General features: G+C 45.8%; 9 non-coding genes across 9 annotated transcripts; all 9 read left to right on the top strand.

The window, feature by feature from the left end:
• The first annotated feature begins 1830 nt into the window (after positions 1-1830).
• Positions 1831-2021, top strand: LOC130324763 (U2 spliceosomal RNA). The gene has a single exon (XR_008869712.1). It is a non-coding gene; the product is annotated as a U2 spliceosomal RNA (small nuclear RNA).
• Positions 2022-4100: 2079 nt separating this feature from the next.
• On the top strand, positions 4101-4291 carry LOC130324735 (U2 spliceosomal RNA). Its single transcript, XR_008869687.1, has one exon. It is a non-coding gene; the product is annotated as a U2 spliceosomal RNA (small nuclear RNA).
• A 2091-nt stretch (positions 4292-6382) lies between these two features.
• On the top strand, positions 6383-6573 carry LOC130324762 (U2 spliceosomal RNA). Its single transcript, XR_008869711.1, has one exon. It is a non-coding gene; the product is annotated as a U2 spliceosomal RNA (small nuclear RNA).
• Positions 6574-8665: 2092 nt separating this feature from the next.
• Positions 8666-8856, top strand: LOC130324734 (U2 spliceosomal RNA). The gene has a single exon (XR_008869686.1). It is a non-coding gene; the product is annotated as a U2 spliceosomal RNA (small nuclear RNA).
• Positions 8857-10943: 2087 nt separating this feature from the next.
• LOC130324733 (U2 spliceosomal RNA) lies at positions 10944-11134 on the top strand. Its single transcript, XR_008869685.1, has one exon. It is a non-coding gene; the product is annotated as a U2 spliceosomal RNA (small nuclear RNA).
• A 2090-nt stretch (positions 11135-13224) lies between these two features.
• Positions 13225-13415, top strand: LOC130324732 (U2 spliceosomal RNA). The gene has a single exon (XR_008869684.1). It is a non-coding gene; the product is annotated as a U2 spliceosomal RNA (small nuclear RNA).
• Positions 13416-15500: 2085 nt separating this feature from the next.
• LOC130324731 (U2 spliceosomal RNA) lies at positions 15501-15691 on the top strand. The gene has a single exon (XR_008869683.1). It is a non-coding gene; the product is annotated as a U2 spliceosomal RNA (small nuclear RNA).
• Positions 15692-17778: 2087 nt separating this feature from the next.
• LOC130324730 (U2 spliceosomal RNA) lies at positions 17779-17969 on the top strand. The gene has a single exon (XR_008869682.1). It is a non-coding gene; the product is annotated as a U2 spliceosomal RNA (small nuclear RNA).
• A 2089-nt stretch (positions 17970-20058) lies between these two features.
• LOC130324729 (U2 spliceosomal RNA) lies at positions 20059-20249 on the top strand. Its single transcript, XR_008869681.1, has one exon. It is a non-coding gene; the product is annotated as a U2 spliceosomal RNA (small nuclear RNA).
• Positions 20250-21446: the final 1197 nt, after the last annotated feature.

Raw genomic sequence — 21446 nt, 5'->3', positions numbered from 1 at the left:
ATGACATGATAGGCAGCTGCCTTGATAGCGGGTGGGTGCTGAATGTTCCTAATTGACAAAATAAGATTAATGCTTATGAAGAAATATAAAATCTCATCCCTTCCCCAATATCGCGCCACACCCCTACCCCTTAATTCCCTGGTTGAACTTGATGGACATATGTCTTTTTTCGACCGTACTAACTATGTAACTATGTAACATAACATGGGGGGGTCTCCTGGCTGTTCACACAGGTGTGTCATTGCTGTACATTGACCATGCATTGCTTCTGTGGTATTGCAAAGGCAAAGACAAATGCTTCCAGCCATCCATTGCACTAATGGATTGGTCATCAGCTGGCTGTCTATGTCCCGCATCAATATAGACCAAAGTACAGAGGGTTAGGCTATGCTATAGTGCACCTACCTGATGCATCAGAAGGTGCGAGGCCCTTGCTAAATTCTGTGCACAGACTTTGAGATCTATGCTTTAGACTGTATCTAAACCTGCTCCAACATGGACTGACATTCTGGCCTACTTTCAGCCGATGCGACTTGTCTGTCGCTGAACAGTCGCTTTTTATGTATTCAGCACCTATGTATAATGTTGTAAAAATGCTCTAGAAGCTAAAGTCGCAGAAATGTCACACATATTTGGCCTGCAACTTTCTGTGCGACAAATTCAGACAGGAAAAATCAGTATAAATCCTTAGAAAATTATCCCCCAGTGTCTCCATCTGCTGGCGGTATTGAATAAGCATTGCTGCACTGATGGGGTATGCATTAGACGAAAAAAAAGAAGAAAAAGAAGAATAATACGCCCAGAAAAGAGGCGAAAAGGAGAAAAACGTAAAAAAACGTGAAAAAAAAGTAAGAGGAAGAGAAGGGAAAAAAAGGTGGAAATGGGTTTAAAAGTGATTTCGGCGGAGAAATATATATATATATATATATATATATATATATATATATATATATATATACGCGCACACACACACATATATATAAACGTATTCTCCGTTGAGATATTGCAGCCGCTGCTGTGTCCAGGCCCAGGAGCCTTAGCACTGTGCTGTGATGTCACTCAATACCACTGACATCACTAGGTGTAAACAACATCTCTCCTTTGCTGTGTATGTGACTATGGAGCTGTTTGGTGATGTCGTCTATTATGGCCTTCATAGAAGCAACAGGAGATTGTTGCATCCATCTAGAACCCTCAGAACTACAGTGCTATGATGTCACTCACTTCCACAGGCCTTGCAGAGTGTAAACAACAACAACCCAGCTTTGTTGTGTATGTAACCATAGGGATTGTGATGTCACCTAGAACCTTCACAGCAGCGACAGCTTTATGAGGAGCATCAGCACTGCTCTGCCTGAGCAGAACCATCACCGCCATAGGTTGTCAAATAACCCGGATTTAACCCACACAGGTAAGTCCAATGGGGTGCAGGCATGTCCTCTATGCTTACAGCTTCCCGTGGGTGTTGGTTTGATACCGTTTGGGGACAGCCAAGGAGGCATCTGCAGGCAACAAAGGTAGGTGTGTGCTTGTGTGTGTGTTTCCTATGCAGATCCTAAGCCCAGTGTCACATGCAAGTAGGAGGAGTAAGAAGGGTTCCTGGCAAATCCGGGTTATGGATTGCATTTAAAAAGGCCCCGTGGGAGTGCAATGGGCCCCTGTCTTGCTGCTTAGCAATAATGGTATGGGTTTAGGTTCTGCTGTGTGTACTGGTGGTTGACTGCCCCCCAGCCCAGAGTGTGCATGGAAAATTGTCTGGCAGCCTCCCTGACAGCAAGCAGTGATAGTGCCCATGAAGGGGACCTTGTTGGGCCCGCCCCTTTCACGGTTATCGCTTCTCGGCCTTTTGGCTAAGATCAAGTGTAGTATCTGTTCTTATCAGTTTAATATCTGATACGTCCCCTATCTGGGGACCATATATTAAATGGATTTTTGAGAACGGGGGCCGATTTCGAAGCTTGCTTCCGTCGCCCTATGCATTGACCCGATATGGCAGTATCTTCGAGTACAGTGCACCACCCCCTTACAGGGTTAAAAAGAAAGATTCCTACTTTCATTGCTACCTGCTTGCTGGCTAGCCAGCTAGCCAGCCCTGTGGGCCTTGCTGCTGCTGCTGCTGCTGCTGCAGCCAAAAAACAAAAGGTGGTGCTGCTGCTGCTTCTGCTGCTTCTGCTTGTGTCTGGCCGCTGTTGGAGCGTCCAGGCACAGGACTTCTGCTGCTGCTGACTAAATGGCCTCCTTAATTGGATCATTTGAGTAGCCAGCACACCTGTGCAGGTAGGGCATGACATGATAGGCAGCTGCCTTGATAGCGGGTGGGTGCTGAATGTTCCTAATTGACAAAATAAGATTAATGCTTATGAAGAAATATAAAATCTCATCCCTTCCCCAATATCGCGCCACACCCCTACCCCTTAATTCCCTGGTTGAACTTGATGGACATATGTCTTTTTTCGACCGTACTAACTATGTAACTATGTAACATAACATGGGGGGGTCTCCTGGCTGTTCACACAGGTGTGTCATTGCTGTACATTGACCATGCATTGCTTCTGTGGTATTGCAAAGGCAAAGACAAATGCTTCCAGCCATCCATTGCACTAATGGATTGGTCATCAGCTGGCTGTCTATGTCCCGCATCAATATAGACCAAAGTACAGAGGGTTAGGCTATGCTATAGTGCACCTACCTGATGCATCAGAAGGTGCGAGGCCCTTGCTAAATTCTGTGCACAGACTTTGAGATCTATGCTTTAGACTGTATCTAAACCTGCTCCAACATGGACTGACATTCTGGCCTACTTTCAGCCGATGCGACTTGTCTGTCGCTGAACAGTCGCTTTTTATGTATTCAGCACCTATGTATAATGTTGTAAAAATGCTCTAGAAGCTAAAGTCGCAGAAATGTCACACATATTTGGCCTGCAACTTTCTGTGCGACAAATTCAGACAGGAAAAATCAGTATAAATCCTTAGAAAATTATCCCCCAGTGTCTCCATCTGCTGGCGGTATTGAATAAGCATTGCTGCACTGATGGGGTATGCATTAGACGAAAAAAAAGAAGAAAAAGAAGAATAATACGCCCAGAAAAGAGGCGAAAAGGAGAAAAACGTAAAAAAACGTGAAAAAAAAGTAAGAGGAAGAGAAGGGAAAAAAAGGTGGAAATGGGTTTAAAAGTGATTTCGGCGGAGAAATATATATATATATATATATATATATATATATATACGCGCACACACACACATATATATAAACGTATTCTCCGTTGAGATATTGCAGCCGCTGCTGTGTCCAGGCCCAGGAGCCTTAGCACTGTGCTGTGATGTCACTCAATACCACTGACATCACTAGGTGTAAACAACATCTCTCCTTTGCTGTGTATGTGACTATGGAGCTGTTTGGTGATGTCGTCTATTATGGCCTTCATAGAAGCAACAGGAGATTGTTGCATCCATCTAGAACCCTCAGAACTACAGTGCTATGATGTCACTCACTTCCACAGGCCTTGCAGAGTGTAAACAACAACAACCCAGCTTTGTTGTGTATGTAACCATAGGGATTGTGATGTCACCTAGAACCTTCACAGCAGCGACAGCTTTATGAGGAGCATCAGCACTGCTCTGCCTGAGCAGAACCATCACCGCCATAGGTTGTCAAATAACCCGGATTTAACCCACACAGGTAAGTCCAATGGGGTGCAGGCATGTCCTCTATGCTTACAGCTTCCCGTGGGTGTTGGTTTGATACCGTTTGGGGACAGCCAAGGAGGCATCTGCAGGCAACAAAGGTAGGTGTGTGCTTGTGTGTGTGTTTCCTATGCAGATCCTAAGCCCAGTGTCACATGCAAGTAGGAGGAGTAAGAAGGGTTCCTGGCAAATCCGGGTTATGGATTGCATTTAAAAAGGCCTCGTGGGAGTGCAATGGGCCCCTGTCTTGCTGCTTAGCAATAATGGTATGGGTTTAGGTTCTGCTGTGTGTACTGGTGGTTGACTGCCCCCCAGCCCAGAGTGTGCATGGAAAATTGTCTGGCAGCCTCCCTGACAGCAAGCAGTGATAGTGCCCATGAAGGGGACCTTGTTGGGCCCGCCCCTTTCACGGTTATCGCTTCTCGGCCTTTTGGCTAAGATCAAGTGTAGTATCTGTTCTTATCAGTTTAATATCTGATACGTCCCCTATCTGGGGACCATATATTAAATGGATTTTTGAGAACGGGGGCCGATTTCGAAGCTTGCTTCCGTCGCCCTATGCATTGACCCGATATGGCAGTATCTTCGGGTACAGTGCACCACCCCCTTACAGGGTTAAAAAGAAAGATTCCTACTTTCATTGCTACCTGCTTGCTGGCTAGCCAGCTAGCCAGCCCTGTGGGCCTTGCTGCTGCTGCTGCTGCTGCTGCAGCCAAAAAACAAAAGGTGGTGCTGCTGCTGCTTCTGCTGCTTCTGCTTGTGTCTGGCCGCTGTTGGAGCGTCCAGGCACAGGACTTCTGCTGCTGCTGACTAAATGGCCTCCTTAATTGGATCATTTGAGTAGCCAGCACACCTGTGCAGGTAGGGCATGACATGATAGGCAGCTGCCTTGATAGCGGGTGGGTGCTGAATGTTCCTAATTGACAAAATAAGATTAATGCTTATGAAGAAATATAAAATCTCATCCCTTCCCCAATATCGCGCCACACCCCTACCCCTTAATTCCCTGGTTGAACTTGATGGACATATGTCTTTTTTCGACCGTACTAACTATGTAACTATGTAACATAACATGGGGGGGTCTCCTGGCTGTTCACACAGGTGTGTCATTGCTGTACATTGACCATGCATTGCTTCTGTGGTATTGCAAAGGCAAAGACAAATGCTTCCAGCCATCCATTGCACTAATGGATTGGTCATCAGCTGGCTGTCTATGTCCCGCATCAATATAGACCAAAGTACAGAGGGTTAGGCTATGCTATAGTGCACCTACCTGATGCATCAGAAGGTGCGAGGCCCTTGCTAAATTCTGTGCACAGACTTTGAGATCTATGCTTTAGACTGTATCTAAACCTGCTCCAACATGGACTGACATTCTGGCCTACTTTCAGCCGATGCGACTTGTCTGTCGCTGAACAGTCGCTTTTTATGTATTCAGCACCTATGTATAATGTTGTAAAAATGCTCTAGAAGCTAAAGTCGCAGAAATGTCACACATATTTGGCCTGCAACTTTCTGTGCGACAAATTCAGACAGGAAAAATCAGTATAAATCCTTAGAAAATTATCCCCCAGTGTCTCCATCTGCTGGCGGTATTGAATAAGCATTGCTGCACTGATGGGGTATGCATTAGACGAAAAAAAAGAAGAAAAAGAAGAATAATACGCCCAGAAAAGAGGCGAAAAGGAGAAAAACGTAAAAAAACGTGAAAAAAAAGTAAGAGGAAGAGAAGGGAAAAAAAGGTGGAAATGGGTTTAAAAGTGATTTCGGCGGAGAAATATATATATATATATATATATATATATATATATATATATATATATACGCGCACACACACACATATATATAAACGTATTCTCCGTTGAGATATTGCAGCCGCTGCTGTGTCCAGGCCCAGGAGCCTTAGCACTGTGCTGTGATGTCACTCAATACCACTGACATCACTAGGTGTAAACAACATCTCTCCTTTGCTGTGTATGTGACTATGGAGCTGTTTGGTGATGTCGTCTATTATGGCCTTCATAGAAGCAACAGGAGATTGTTGCATCCATCTAGAACCCTCAGAACTACAGTGCTATGATGTCACTCACTTCCACAGGCCTTGCAGAGTGTAAACAACAACAACCCAGCTTTGTTGTGTATGTAACCATAGGGATTGTGATGTCACCTAGAACCTTCACAGCAGCGACAGCTTTATGAGGAGCATCAGCACTGCTCTGCCTGAGCAGAACCATCACCGCCATAGGTTGTCAAATAACCCGGATTTAACCCACACAGGTAAGTCCAATGGGGTGCAGGCATGTCCTCTATGCTTACAGCTTCCCGTGGGTGTTGGTTTGATACCGTTTGGGGACAGCCAAGGAGGCATCTGCAGGCAACAAAGGTAGGTGTGTGCTTGTGTGTGTGTTTCCTATGCAGATCCTAAGCCCAGTGTCACATGCAAGTAGGAGGAGTAAGAAGGGTTCCTGGCAAATCCGGGTTATGGATTGCATTTAAAAAGGCCCCGTGGGAGTGCAATGGGCCCCTGTCTTGCTGCTTAGCAATAATGGTATGGGTTTAGGTTCTGCTGTGTGTACTGGTGGTTGACTGCCCCCCAGCCCAGAGTGTGCATGGAAAATTGTCTGGCAGCCTCCCTGACAGCAAGCAGTGATAGTGCCCATGAAGGGGACCTTGTTGGGCCCGCCCCTTTCACGGTTATCGCTTCTCGGCCTTTTGGCTAAGATCAAGTGTAGTATCTGTTCTTATCAGTTTAATATCTGATACGTCCCCTATCTGGGGACCATATATTAAATGGATTTTTGAGAACGGGGGCCGATTTCGAAGCTTGCTTCCGTCGCCCTATGCATTGACCCGATATGGCAGTATCTTCGAGTACAGTGCACCACCCCCTTACAGGGTTAAAAAGAAAGATTCCTACTTTCATTGCTACCTGCTTGCTGGCTAGCCAGCTAGCCAGCCCTGTGGGCCTTGCTGCTGCTGCTGCTGCTGCTGCAGCCAAAAAACAAAAGGTGGTGCTGCTGCTGCTTCTGCTGCTTCTGCTTGTGTCTGGCCGCTGTTGGAGCGTCCAGGCACAGGACTTCTGCTGCTGCTGACTAAATGGCCTCCTTAATTGGATCATTTGAGTAGCCAGCACACCTGTGCAGGTAGGGCATGACATGATAGGCAGCTGCCTTGATAGCGGGTGGGTGCTGAATGTTCCTAATTGACAAAATAAGATTAATGCTTATGAAGAAATATAAAATCTCATCCCTTCCCCAATATCGCGCCACACCCCTACCCCTTAATTCCCTGGTTGAACTTGATGGACATATGTCTTTTTTCGACCGTACTAACTATGTAACTATGTAACATAACATGGGGGGGTCTCCTGGCTGTTCACACAGGTGTGTCATTGCTGTACATTGACCATGCATTGCTTCTGTGGTATTGCAAAGGCAAAGACAAATGCTTCCAGCCATCCATTGCACTAATGGATTGGTCATCAGCTGGCTGTCTATGTCCCGCATCAATATAGACCAAAGTACAGAGGGTTAGGCTATGCTATAGTGCACCTACCTGATGCATCAGAAGGTGCGAGGCCCTTGCTAAATTCTGTGCACAGACTTTGAGATCTATGCTTTAGACTGTATCTAAACCTGCTCCAACATGGACTGACATTCTGGCCTACTTTCAGCCGATGCGACTTGTCTGTCGCTGAACAGTCGCTTTTTATGTATTCAGCACCTATGTATAATGTTGTAAAAATGCTCTAGAAGCTAAAGTCGCAGAAATGTCACACATATTTGGCCTGCAACTTTCTGTGCGACAAATTCAGACAGGAAAAATCAGTATAAATCCTTAGAAAATTATCCCCCAGTGTCTCCATCTGCTGGCGGTATTGAATAAGCATTGCTGCACTGATGGGGTATGCATTAGACGAAAAAAAAGAAGAAAAAGAAGAATAATACGCCCAGAAAAGAGGCGAAAAGGAGAAAAACGTAAAAAAACGTGAAAAAAAAGTAAGAGGAAGAGAAGGGAAAAAAAGGTGGAAATGGGTTTAAAAGTGATTTCGGCGGAGAATATATATATATATATATATATATATATATATATATATATATATATATACGCGCACACACACACATATATATAAACGTATTCTCCGTTGAGATATTGCAGCCGCTGCTGTGTCCAGGCCCAGGAGCCTTAGCACTGTGCTGTGATGTCACTCAATACCACTGACATCACTAGGTGTAAACAACATCTCTCCTTTGCTGTGTATGTGACTATGGAGCTGTTTGGTGATGTCGTCTATTATGGCCTTCATAGAAGCAACAGGAGATTGTTGCATCCATCTAGAACCCTCAGAACTACAGTGCTATGATGTCACTCACTTCCACAGGCCTTGCAGAGTGTAAACAACAACAACCCAGCTTTGTTGTGTATGTAACCATAGGGATTGTGATGTCACCTAGAACCTTCACAGCAGCGACAGCTTTATGAGGAGCATCAGCACTGCTCTGCCTGAGCAGAACCATCACCGCCATAGGTTGTCAAATAACCCGGATTTAACCCACACAGGTAAGTCCAATGGGGTGCAGGCATGTCCTCTATGCTTACAGCTTCCCGTGGGTGTTGGTTTGATACCGTTTGGGGACAGCCAAGGAGGCATCTGCAGGCAACAAAGGTAGGTGTGTGCTTGTGTGTGTGTTTCCTATGCAGATCCTAAGCCCAGTGTCACATGCAAGTAGGAGGAGTAAGAAGGGTTCCTGGCAAATCCGGGTTATGGATTGCATTTAAAAAGGCCCCGTGGGAGTGCAATGGGCCCCTGTCTTGCTGCTTAGCAATAATGGTATGGGTTTAGGTTCTGCTGTGTGTACTGGTGGTTGACTGCCCCCCAGCCCAGAGTGTGCATGGAAAATTGTCTGGCAGCCTCCCTGACAGCAAGCAGTGATAGTGCCCATGAAGGGGACCTTGTTGGGCCCGCCCCTTTCACGGTTATCGCTTCTCGGCCTTTTGGCTAAGATCAAGTGTAGTATCTGTTCTTATCAGTTTAATATCTGATACGTCCCCTATCTGGGGACCATATATTAAATGGATTTTTGAGAACGGGGGCCGATTTCGAAGCTTGCTTCCGTCGCCCTATGCATTGACCCGATATGGCAGTATCTTCGGGTACAGTGCACCACCCCCTTACAGGGTTAAAAAGAAAGATTCCTACTTTCATTGCTACCTGCTTGCTGGCTAGCCAGCTAGCCAGCCCTGTGGGCCTTGCTGCTGCTGCTGCTGCTGCTGCAGCCAAAAAACAAAAGGTGGTGCTGCTGCTGCTTCTGCTGCTTCTGCTTGTGTCTGGCCGCTGTTGGAGCGTCCAGGCACAGGACTTCTGCTGCTGCTGACTAAATGGCCTCCTTAATTGGATCATTTGAGTAGCCAGCACACCTGTGCAGGTAGGGCATGACATGATAGGCAGCTGCCTTGATAGCGGGTGGGTGCTGAATGTTCCTAATTGACAAAATAAGATTAATGCTTATGAAGAAATATAAAATCTCATCCCTTCCCCAATATCGCGCCACACCCCTACCCCTTAATTCCCTGGTTGAACTTGATGGACATATGTCTTTTTTCGACCGTACTAACTATGTAACTATGTAACATAACATGGGGGGGTCTCCTGGCTGTTCACACAGGTGTGTCATTGCTGTACATTGACCATGCATTGCTTCTGTGGTATTGCAAAGGCAAAGACAAATGCTTCCAGCCATCCATTGCACTAATGGATTGGTCATCAGCTGGCTGTCTATGTCCCGCATCAATATAGACCAAAGTACAGAGGGTTAGGCTATGCTATAGTGCACCTACCTGATGCATCAGAAGGTGCGAGGCCCTTGCTAAATTCTGTGCACAGACTTTGAGATCTATGCTTTAGACTGTATCTAAACCTGCTCCAACATGGACTGACATTCTGGCCTACTTTCAGCCGATGCGACTTGTCTGTCGCTGAACAGTCGCTTTTTATGTATTCAGCACCTATGTATAATGTTGTAAAAATGCTCTAGAAGCTAAAGTCGCAGAAATGTCACACATATTTGGCCTGCAACTTTCTGTGCGACAAATTCAGACAGGAAAAATCAGTATAAATCCTTAGAAAATTATCCCCCAGTGTCTCCATCTGCTGGCGGTATTGAATAAGCATTGCTGCACTGATGGGGTATGCATTAGACGAAAAAAAAGAAGAAAAAGAAGAATAATACGCCCAGAAAAGAGGCGAAAAGGAGAAAAACGTAAAAAAACGTGAAAAAAAAGTAAGAGGAAGAGAAGGGAAAAAAAGGTGGAAATGTTTAAAAGTGATTTCGGCGGAGAAATATATATATATATATATATATATATATATATATATATATATATACGCGCACACACACACATATATATAAACGTATTCTCCGTTGAGATATTGCAGCCGCTGCTGTGTCCAGGCCCAGGAGCCTTAGCACTGTGCTGTGATGTCACTCAATACCACTGACATCACTAGGTGTAAACAACATCTCTCCTTTGCTGTGTATGTGACTATGGAGCTGTTTGGTGATGTCGTCTATTATGGCCTTCATAGAAGCAACAGGAGATTGTTGCATCCATCTAGAACCCTCAGAACTACAGTGCTATGATGTCACTCACTTCCACAGGCCTTGCAGAGTGTAAACAACAACAACCCAGCTTTGTTGTGTATGTAACCATAGGGATTGTGATGTCACCTAGAACCTTCACAGCAGCGACAGCTTTATGAGGAGCATCAGCACTGCTCTGCCTGAGCAGAACCATCACCGCCATAGGTTGTCAAATAACCCGGATTTAACCCACACAGGTAAGTCCAATGGGGTGCAGGCATGTCCTCTATGCTTACAGCTTCCCGTGGGTGTTGGTTTGATACCGTTTGGGGACAGCCAAGGAGGCATCTGCAGGCAACAAAGGTAGGTGTGTGCTTGTGTGTGTGTTTCCTATGCAGATCCTAAGCCCAGTGTCACATGCAAGTAGGAGGAGTAAGAAGGGTTCCTGGCAAATCCGGGTTATGGATTGCATTTAAAAAGGCCCCGTGGGAGTGCAATGGGCCCCTGTCTTGCTGCTTAGCAATAATGGTATGGGTTTAGGTTCTGCTGTGTGTACTGGTGGTTGACTGCCCCCCAGCCCAGAGTGTGCATGGAAAATTGTCTGGCAGCCTCCCTGACAGCAAGCAGTGATAGTGCCCATGAAGGGGACCTTGTTGGGCCCGCCCCTTTCACGGTTATCGCTTCTCGGCCTTTTGGCTAAGATCAAGTGTAGTATCTGTTCTTATCAGTTTAATATCTGATACGTCCCCTATCTGGGGACCATATATTAAATGGATTTTTGAGAACGGGGGCCGATTTCGAAGCTTGCTTCCGTCGCCCTATGCATTGACCCGATATGGCAGTATCTTCGGGTACAGTGCACCACCCCCTTACAGGGTTAAAAAGAAAGATTCCTACTTTCATTGCTACCTGCTTGCTGGCTAGCCAGCTAGCCAGCCCTGTGGGCCTTGCTGCTGCTGCTGCTGCTGCAGCAGCCAAAAAACAAAAGGTGGTGCTGCTGCTGCTTCTGCTGCTTCTGCTTGTGTCTGGCCGCTGTTGGAGCGTCCAGGCACAGGACTTCTGCTGCTGCTGACTAAATGGCCTCCTTAATTGGATCATTTGAGTAGCCAGCACACCTGTGCAGGTAGGGCATGACATGATAGGCAGCTGCCTTGATAGCGGGTGGGTGCTGAATGTTCCTAATTGACAAAATAAGATTAATGCTTATGAAGAAATATAAAATCTCATCCCTTCCCCAATATCGCGCCACACCCCTACCCCTTAATTCCCTGGTTGAACTTGATGGACATATGTCTTTTTTCGACCGTACTAACTATGTAACTATGTAACATAACATGGGGGGGTCTCCTGGCTGTTCACACAGGTGTGTCATTGCTGTACATTGACCATGCATTGCTTCTGTGGTATTGCAAAGGCAAAGACAAATGCTTCCAGCCATCCATTGCACTAATGGATTGGTCATCAGCTGGCTGTCTATGTCCCGCATCAATATAGACCAAAGTACAGAGGGTTAGGCTATGCTATAGTGCACCTACCTGATGCATCAGAAGGTGCGAGGCCCTTGCTAAATTCTGTGCACAGACTTTGAGATCTATGCTTTAGACTGTATCTAAACCTGCTCCAACATGGACTGACATTCTGGCCTACTTTCAGCCGATGCGACTTGTCTGTCGCTGAACAGTCGCTTTTTATGTATTCAGCACCTATGTATAATGTTGTAAAAATGCTCTAGAAGCTAAAGTCGCAGAAATGTCACACATATTTGGCCTGCAACTTTCTGTGCGACAAATTCAGACAGGAAAAATCAGTATAAATCCTTAGAAAATTATCCCCCAGTGTCTCCATCTGCTGGCGGTATTGAATAAGCATTGCTGCACTGATGGGGTATGCATTAGACGAAAAAAAAGAAGAAAAAGAAGAATAATACGCCCAGAAAAGAGGCGAAAAGGAGAAAAACGTAAAAAAACGTGAAAAAAAAGTAAGAGGAAGAGAAGGGAAAAAAAGGTGGAAATGGGTTTAAAAGTGATTTCGGCGGAGAAATATATATATATATATATATATATATATATATATATATATATATACGCGCACACACACACATATATATAAACGTATTCTCCGTTGAGATATTGCAGCCGCTGCTGTGTCCAGGCCCAGGAGCCTTAGCACTGTGCTGTGATGTCACTCAATACCACTGACATCACTAGGTGTAAACAACATCTCTCCTTTGCTGTGTATGTGACTATGGAGCTGTTTGGTGATGTCGTCCTATTATGGCCTTCATAGAAGCAACAGGAGATTGTTGCATCCATCTAGAACCCTCAGAACTACAGTGCTATGATGTCACTCACTTCCACAGGCCTTGCAGAGTGTAAACAACAACAACCCAGCTTTGTTGTGTATGTAACCATAGGGATTGTGATGTCACCTAGAACCTTCACAGCAGCGACAGCTTTATGAGGAGCATCAGCACTGCTCTGCCTGAGCAGAACCATCACCGCCATAGGTTGTCAAATAACCCGGATTTAACCCACACAGGTAAGTCCAATGGGGTGCAGGCATGTCCTCTATGCTTACAGCTTCCCGTGGGTGTTGGTTTGATACCGTTTGGGGACAGCCAAGGAGGCATCTGCAGGCAACAAAGGTAGGTGTGTGCTTGTGTGTGTGTTTCCTATGCAGATCCTAAGCCCAGTGTCACATGCAAGTAGGAGGAGTAAGAAGGGTTCCTGGCAAATCCGGGTTATGGATTGCATTTAAAAAGGCCCCGTGGGAGTGCAATGGGCCCCTGTCTTGCTGCTTAGCAATAATGGTATGGGTTTAGGTTCTGCTGTGTGTACTGGTGGTTGACTGCCCCCCAGCCCAGAGTGTGCATGGAAAATTGTCTGGCAGCCTCCCTGACAGCAAGCAGTGATAGTGCCCATGAAGGGGACCTTGTTGGGCCCGCCCCTTTCACGGTTATCGCTTCTCGGCCTTTTGGCTAAGATCAAGTGTAGTATCTGTTCTTATCAGTTTAATATCTGATACGTCCCCTATCTGGGGACCATATATTAAATGGATTTTTGAGAACGGGGGCCGATTTCGAAGCTTGCTTCCGTCGCCCTATGCATTGACCCGATATGGCAGTATCTTCGGGTACAGTGCACCACCCCCTTACAGGGTTAAAAAGAAAGATTCCTACTTTCATTGCTACCTGCTTGCTGGCTAGCCAGCTAGCCAGCCCTGTGGGCCTTGCTGCTGCTGCTGCTGCTGCTGCAGCCAAAAAACAAAAGGTGGTGCTGCTGCTGCTTCTGCTGCTTCTGCTTGTGTCTGGCCGCTGTTGGAGCGTCCAGGCACAGGACTTCTGCTGCTGCTGACTAAATGGCCTCCTTAATTGGATCATTTGAGTAGCCAGCACACCTGTGCAGGTAGGGCATGACATGATAGGCAGCTGCCTTGATAGCGGGTGGGTGCTGAATGTTCCTAATTGACAAAATAAGATTAATGCTTATGAAGAAATATAAAATCTCATCCCTTCCCCAATATCGCGCCACACCCCTACCCCTTAATTCCCTGGTTGAACTTGATGGACATATGTCTTTTTTCGACCGTACTAACTATGTACTATGTAACATAACATGGGGGGGTCTCCTGGCTGTTCACACAGGTGTGTCATTGCTGTACATTGACCATGCATTGCTTCTGTGGTATTGCAAAGGCAAAGACAAATGCTTCCAGCCATCCATTGCACTAATGGATTGGTCATCAGCTGGCTGTCTATGTCCCGCATCAATATAGACCAAAAGTACAGAGGGTTAGGCTATGCTATAGTGCACCTACCTGATGCATCAGAAGGTGCGAGGCCCTTGCTAAATTCTGTGCACAGACTTTGAGATCTATGCTTTAGACTGTATCTAAACCTGCTCCAACATGGACTGACATTCTGGCCTACTTTCAGCCGATGCGACTTGTCTGTCGCTGAACAGTCGCTTTTTATGTATTCAGCACCTATGTATAATGTTGTAAAAATGCTCTAGAAGCTAAAGTCGCAGAAATGTCACACATATTTGGCCTGCAACTTTCTGTGCGACAAATTCAGACAGGAAAAATCAGTATAAATCCTTAGAAAATTATCCCCCAGTGTCTCCATCTGCTGGCGGTATTGAATAAGCATTGCTGCACTGATGGGGTATGCATTAGACGAAAAAAAAGAAGAAAAAGAAGAATAATACGCCCAGAAAAGAGGCGAAAAGGAGAAAAACGTAAAAAAACGTGAAAAAAAAGTAAGAGGAAGAGAAGGGAAAAAAAGGTGGAAATGGGTTTAAAAGTGATTTCGGCGGAGAAATATATATATATATATATATATATATATATATATATATATACGCGCACACACACACATATATATAAACGTATTCTCCGTTGAGATATTGCAGCCGCTGCTGTGTCCAGGCCCAGGAGCCTTAGCACTGTGCTGTGATGTCACTCAATACCACTGACATCACTAGGTGTAAACAACATCTCTCCTTTGCTGTGTATGTGACTATGGAGCTGTTTGGTGATGTCGTCTATTATGGCCTTCATAGAAGCAACAGGAGATTGTTGCATCCATCTAGAACCCTCAGAACTACAGTGCTATGATGTCACTCACTTCCACAGGCCTTGCAGAGTGTAAACAACAACAACCCAGCTTTGTTGTGTATGTAACCATAGGGATTGTGATGTCACCTAGAACCTTCACAGCAGCGACAGCTTTATGAGGAGCATCAGCACTGCTCTGCCTGAGCAGAACCATCACCGCCATAGGTTGTCAAATAACCCGGATTTAACCCACACAGGTAAGTCCAATGGGGTGCAGGCATGTCCTCTATGCTTACAGCTTCCCGTGGGTGTTGGTTTGATACCGTTTGGGGACAGCCAAGGAGGCATCTGCAGGCAACAAAGGTAGGTGTGTGCTTGTGTGTGTGTTTCCTATGCAGATCCTAAGCCCAGTGTCACATGCAAGTAGGAGGAGTAAGAAGGGTTCCTGGCAAATCCGGGTTATGGATTGCATTTAAAAAGGCCCCGTGGGAGTGCAATGGGCCCCTGTCTTGCTGCTTAGCAATAATGGTATGGGTTTAGGTTCTGCTGTGTGTACTGGTGGTTGACTGCCCCCCAGCCCAGAGTGTGCATGGAAAATTGTCTGGCAGCCTCCCTGACAGCAAGCAGTGATAGTGCCCATGAAGGGGACCTTGTTGGGCCCGCCCCTTTCACGGTTATCGCTTCTCGGCCTTTTGGCTAAGATCAAGTGTAGTATCTGTTCTTATCAGTTTAATATCTGATACGTCCCCTATCTGGGGACCATATATTAAATGGATTTTTGAGAACGGGGGCCGATTTCGAAGCTTGCTTCCGTCGCCCTATGCATTGACCCGATATGGCAGTATCTTCGGGTACAGTGCACCACCCCCTTACAGGGTTAAAAAGAAAGATTCCTACTTTCATTGCTACCTGCTTGCTGGCTAGCCAGCTAGCCAGCCCTGTGGGCCTTGCTGCTGCTGCTGCTGCTGCTGCAGCCAAAAAACAAAAGGTGGTGCTGCTGCTGCTTCTGCTGCTTCTGCTTGTGTCTGGCCGCTGTTGGAGCGTCCAGGCACAGGACTTCTGCTGCTGCTGACTAAATGGCCTCCTTAATTGGATCATTTGAGTAGCCAGCACACCTGTGCAGGTAGGGCATGACATGATAGGCAGCTGCCTTGATAGCGGGTGGGTGCTGAATGTTCCTAATTGACAAAATAAGATTAATGCTTATGAAGAAATATAAAATCTCATCCCTTCCCCAATATCGCGCCACACCCCTACCCCTTAATTCCCTGGTTGAACTTGATGGACATATGTCTTTTTTCGACCGTACTAACTATGTAACTATGTAACATAACATGGGGGGGTCTCCTGGCTGTTCACACAGGTGTGTCATTGCTGTACATTGACCATGCATTGCTTCTGTGGTATTGCAAAGGCAAAGACAAATGCTTCCAGCCATCCATTGCACTAATGGATTGGTCATCAGCTGGCTGTCTATGTCCCGCATCAATATAGACCAAAGTACAGAGGGTTAGGCTATGCTATAGTGCACCTACCTGATGCATCAGAAGGTGCGAGGCCCTTGCTAAATTCTGTGCACAGACTTTGAGATCTATGCTTTAGACTGTATCTAAACCTGCTCCAACATGGACTGACATTCTGGCCTACTTTCAGCCGATGCGACTTGTCTGTCGCTGAACAGTCGCTTTTTATGTATTCAGCACCTATGTATAATGTTGTAAAAATGCTCTAGAAGCTAAAGTCGCAGAAATGTCACACATATTTGGCCTGCAACTTTCTGTGCGACAAATTCAGACAGGAAAAATCAGTATAAATCCTTAGAAAATTATCCCCCAGTGTCTCCATCTGCTGGCGGTATTGAATAAGCATTGCTGCACTGATGGGGTATGCATTAGACGAAAAAAAAGAAGAAAAAGAAGAATAATACGCCCAGAAAAGAGGCGAAAAGGAGAAAAACGTAAAAAAACGTGAAAAAAAAGTAAGAGGAAGAGAAGGGAAAAAAAGGTGGAAATGGGTTTAAAAGTGATTTCGGCGGAGAAATATATATATATATATATATATATATATATATATATATATATACGCGCACACACACACATATATATAAACGTATTCTCCGTTGAGATATTGCAGCCGCTGCTGTGTCCAGGCCCAGGAGCCTTAGCACTGTGCTGTGATGTCACTCAATACCACTGACATCACTAGGTGTAAACAACATCTCTCCTTTGCTGTGTATGTGACTATGGAGCTGTTTGGTGATGTCGTCTATTATGGCCTTCATAGAAGCAACAGGAGATTGTTGCATCCATCTAGAACCCTCAGAACTACAGTGCTATGATGTCACTCACTTCCACAGGCCTTGCAGAGTGTAAACAACAACAACCCAGCTTTGTTGTGTATGTAACCATAGGGATTGTGATGTCACCTAGAACCTTCACAGCAGCGACAGCTTTATGAGGAGCATCAGCACTGCTCTGCCTGAGCAGAACCATCACCGCCATAGGTTGTCAAATAACCCGGATTTAACCCACACAGGTAAGTCCAATGGGGTGCAGGCATGTCCTCTATGCTTACAGCTTCCCGTGGGTGTTGGTTTGATACCGTTTGGGGACAGCCAAGGAGGCATCTGCAGGCAACAAAGGTAGGTGTGTGCTTGTGTGTGTGTTTCCTATGCAGATCCTAAGCCCAGTGTCACATGCAAGTAGGAGGAGTAAGAAGGGTTCCTGGCAAATCCGGGTTATGGATTGCATTTAAAAAGGCCCCGTGGGAGTGCAATGGGCCCCTGTCTTGCTGCTTAGCAATAATGGTATGGGTTTAGGTTCTGCTGTGTGTACTGGTGGTTGACTGCCCCCCAGCCCAGAGTGTGCATGGAAAATTGTCTGGCAGCCTCCCTGACAGCAAGCAGTGATAGTGCCCATGAAGGGGACCTTGTTGGGCCCGCCCCTTTCACGGTTATCGCTTCTCGGCCTTTTGGCTAAGATCAAGTGTAGTATCTGTTCTTATCAGTTTAATATCTGATACGTCCCCTATCTGGGGACCATATATTAAATGGATTTTTGAGAACGGGGGCCGATTTCGAAGCTTGCTTCCGTCGCCCTATGCATTGACCCGATATGGCAGTATCTTCGGGTACAGTGCACCACCCCCTTACAGGGTTAAAAAGAAAGATTCCTACTTTCATTGCTACCTGCTTGCTGGCTAGCCAGCTAGCCAGCCCTGTGGGCCTTGCTGCTGCTGCTGCTGCTGCTGCAGCCAAAAAACAAAAGGTGGTGCTGCTGCTGCTTCTGCTGCTTCTGCTTGTGTCTGGCCGCTGTTGGAGCGTCCAGGCACAGGACTTCTGCTGCTGCTGACTAAATGGCCTCCTTAATTGGATCATTTGAGTAGCCAGCACACCTGTGCAGGTAGGGCATGACATGATAGGCAGCTGCCTTGATAGCGGGTGGGTGCTGAATGTTCCTAATTGACAAAATAAGATTAATGCTTATGAAGAAATATAAAATCTCATCCCTTCCCCAATATCGCGCCACACCCCTACCCCTTAATTCCCTGGTTGAACTTGATGGACATATGTCTTTTTTCGACCGTACTAACTATGTAACTATGTAACATAACATGGGGGGGTCTCCTGGCTGTTCACACAGGTGTGTCATTGCTGTACATTGACCATGCATTGCTTCTGTGGTATTGCAAAGGCAAAGACAAATGCTTCCAGCCATCCATTGCACTAATGGATTGGTCATCAGCTGGCTGTCTATGTCCCGCATCAATATAGACCAAAGTACAGAGGGTTAGGCTATGCTATAGTGCACCTACCTGATGCATCAGAAGGTGCGAGGCCCTTGCTAAATTCTGTGCACAGACTTTGAGATCTATGCTTTAGACTGTATCTAAACCTGCTCCAACATGGACTGACATTCTGGCCTACTTTCAGCCGATGCGACTTGTCTGTCGCTGAACAGTCGCTTTTTATGTATTCAGCACCTATGTATAATGTTGTAAAAATGCTCTAGAAGCTAAAGTCGCAGAAATGTCACACATATTTGGCCTGCAACTTTCTGTGCGACAAATTCAGACAGGAAAAATCAGTATAAATCCTTAGAAAATTATCCCCCAGTGTCTCCATCTGCTGGCGGTATTGAATAAGCATTGCTGCACTGATGGGGTATGCATTAGACGAAAAAAAAGAAGAAAAAGAAGAATAATACGCCCAGAAAAGAGGCGAAAAGGAGAAAAACGTAAAAAAACGTGAAAAAAAAGTAAGAGGAAGAGAAGGGAAAAAAAGGTGGAAATGGGTTTAAAAGTGATTTCGGCGGAGAAATATATATATATATATATATATATATATATATATATATATATATACGCGCACACACACACATATATATAAACGTATTCTCCGTTGAGATATTGCAGCCGCTGCTGTGTCCAGGCCCAGGAGCCTTAGCACTGTGCTGTGATGTCACTCAATACCACTGACATCACTAGGTGTAAACAACATCTCTCCTTTGCTGTGTATGTGACTATGGAGCTGTTTGGTGATGTCGTCTATTACGGCCTTCATAGAAGCAACAGGAGATTGTTGCATCCATCTAGAACCCTCAGAACTACAGTGCTATGATGTCACTCACTTCCACAGGCCTTGCAGAGTGTAAACAACAACAACCCAGCTTTGTTGTGTATGTAACCATAGGGATTGTGATGTCACCTAGAACCTTCACAGCAGCGACAGCTTTATGAGGAGCATCAGCACTGCTCTGCCTGAGCAGAACCATCACCGCCATAGGTTGTCAAATAACCCGGATTTAACCCACACAGGTAAGTCCAATGGGGTGCAGGCATGTCCTCTATGCTTACAGCTTCCCGTGGGTGTTGGTTTGATACCGTTTGGGGACAGCCAAGGAGGCATCTGCAGGCAACAAAGGTAGGTGTGTGCTTGTGTGTGTGTTTCCTATGCAGATCCTAAGCCCAGTGTCACATGCAAGTAGGAGGAGTAAGAAGGGTTCCTGGCAAATCCGGGTTATGGATTGCATTTAAAAAGGCCCCGTGGGAGTGCAATGGGCCCCTGTCTTGCTGCTTAGCAATAATGGTATGGGTTTAGGTTCTGCTGTGTGTACTGGTGGTTGACTGCCCCCCAGCCCAGAGTGTGCATGGAAAATTGTCTGGCAGCCTCCCTGACAGCAAGCAGTGATAGTGCCCATGAAGGGGACCTTGTTGGGCCCGCCCCTTTCACGGTTATCGCTTCTCGGCCTTTTGGCTAAGATCAAGTGTAGTATCTGTTCTTATCAGTTTAATATCTGATACGTCCCCTATCTGGGGACCATATATTAAATGGATTTTTGAGAACGGGGGCCGATTTCGAAGCTTGCTTCCGTCGCCCTATGCATTGACCCGATATGGCAGTATCTTCGGGTACAGTGCACCACCCCCTTACAGGGTTAAAAAGAAAGATTCCTACTTTCATTGCTACCTGCTTGCTGGCTAGCCAGCTAGCCAGCCCTGTGGGCCTTGCTGCTGCTGCTGCTGCTGCTGCTTCTGCTGCTTCTGCTTGTGTCTGGCCGCTGTTGGAGCGTCCAGGCACAGGACTTCTGCTGCTGCTGACTAAATGGCCTCCTTAATTGGATCATTTGAGTAGCCAGCACACCTGTGCAGGTAGGGCATGACATGATAGGCAGCTGCCTTGATAGCGGGTGGGTGCTGAATGTTCCTAATTGACAAAATAAGATTAATGCTTATGAAGAAATATAAAATCTCATCCCTTCCCCAATATCGCGCCACACCCCTACCCCTTAATTCCCTGGTTGAACTTGATGGACATATGTCTTTTTTCGACCGTACTAACTATGTAACTATGTAACATAACATGGGGGGGTCTCCTGGCTGTTCACACAGGTGTGTCATTGCTGTACATTGACCATGCATTGCTTCTGTGGTATTGCAAAGGCAAAGACAAATGCTTCCAGCCATCCATTGCACTAATGGATTGGTCATCAGCTGGCTGTCTATGTCCCGCATCAATATAGACCAAAGTACAGAGGGTTAGGCTATGCTATAGTGCACCTACCTGATGCATCAGAAGGTGCGAGGCCCTTGCTAAATTCTGTGCACAGACTTTGAGATCTATGCTTTAGACTGTATCTAAACCTGCTCCAACATGGACTGACATTCTGGCCTACTTTCAGCCGATGCGACTTGTCTGTCGCTGAACAGTCGCTTTTTATGTATTCAGCACCTATGTATAATGTTGTAAAAATGCTCTAGAAGCTAAAGTCGCAGAAATGTCACACATATTTGGCCTGCAACTTTCTGTGCGACAAATTCAGACAGGAAAAATCAGTATAAATCCTTAGAAAATTATCCCCCAGTGTCTCCATCTGCTGGCGGTATTGAATAAGCATTGCTGCACTGATGGGGTATGCATTAGACGAAAAAAAAGAAGAAAAAGAAGAATAATACGCCCAGAAAAGAGGCGAAAAGGAGAAAAACGTAAAAAAACGTGAAAAAAAAGTAAGAGGAAGAGAAGGGAAAAAAAGGTGGAAATGGGTTTAAAAGTGATTTCGGCGGAGAAATATATATATATATATATATATATATATATATATATATATATATACGCGCACACACA

This window comes from Hyla sarda, unplaced genomic scaffold (assembly GCF_029499605.1).
Source record: "Hyla sarda isolate aHylSar1 unplaced genomic scaffold, aHylSar1.hap1 scaffold_266, whole genome shotgun sequence".
In the NCBI taxonomy this organism is placed as follows: Eukaryota; Metazoa; Chordata; class Amphibia; order Anura; family Hylidae; genus Hyla; species Hyla sarda.
Note: the sequence above shows the minus strand (reverse complement) of the source record. Positions and strands in the feature narration are given on the sequence as shown.